This window comes from Micropterus dolomieu, linkage group LG18 (genome assembly GCF_021292245.1).
Source record: "Micropterus dolomieu isolate WLL.071019.BEF.003 ecotype Adirondacks linkage group LG18, ASM2129224v1, whole genome shotgun sequence".
Lineage (NCBI taxonomy): Eukaryota > Metazoa > Chordata > Actinopteri > Centrarchiformes > Centrarchidae > Micropterus > Micropterus dolomieu.
In genome coordinates, this window is record NC_060167.1 from 263,741 (window position 1) to 264,491 (window position 751).

The 751-nt window shown below is 46.2% G+C and overlaps 1 protein-coding gene across 2 annotated transcripts in view; it reads right to left on the bottom strand.

Moving 5' to 3' along the window:
• Positions 1-751, bottom strand: part of LOC123956798 (deoxynucleotidyltransferase terminal-interacting protein 1) — an 11,151-nt gene that overhangs the window by 2,170 nt on the left and 8,230 nt on the right. The gene's annotated exons all lie outside the window — the stretch shown is intronic.

Sequence of the window (751 nt, forward strand, 5' to 3'; positions counted from 1 at the left end):
CATGGTGTGTTGTCGACATGGTGTCGACATGATGTGTTGTCGACATGATGTGTTGTCGGTGTGTTGTCGACATGATGTGTTGTGTTGTTGACATGTTGTTGACATGTTGGTGTGATGTTGACATGTTGTTGGTGTGTTGTCGACATGGTGTGTTGTCGACATGGTGTCGACATGATGTGTTGTCGACATGATGTGTTGTCGGTGTGTTGTCGACATGGTGTGTTGTCGACATGATGTGTTGTCGGCATGATGTGTTGTCAGTGTGTTGTTGACATGTTGTGTTGTTGTGTTGTTGTGTTGTCGACATGTGTTGTTGACATGTTGGTGTGATGTTGACATGTTGTTGGTGTGTTGTCGACATGGTGTCGACATGGTGTGTTGTCGACATGGTGTCGACATGGTGTGTTGTCGACATGGTGTCGACATGGTGTGTTGTCGACATGGTGTCGACATGGTGTGTTGTCGACATGGTGTCGACATGATGTGTTGTCGGTGTGTTGTCGACATGATGTGTTGTTGTGTTGTTGACATGTTGTTGTGTTGTTGACATGTTGGTGTGATGTTGACATGTTGTTGGTGTGTTGTTGGTGTGATGTTCACGTTGACATGTCGACATGATGTTGACATGTTGTTGACATGGTGTGTTGTCGACATGTTGACATGGTGTGTTGTCGACATGGTGTTGACAGGGTGTGTTGTCGACATGGTGTCGACATGGTGTGTTGTCGACATGGTGTCGACATGTGTTGTC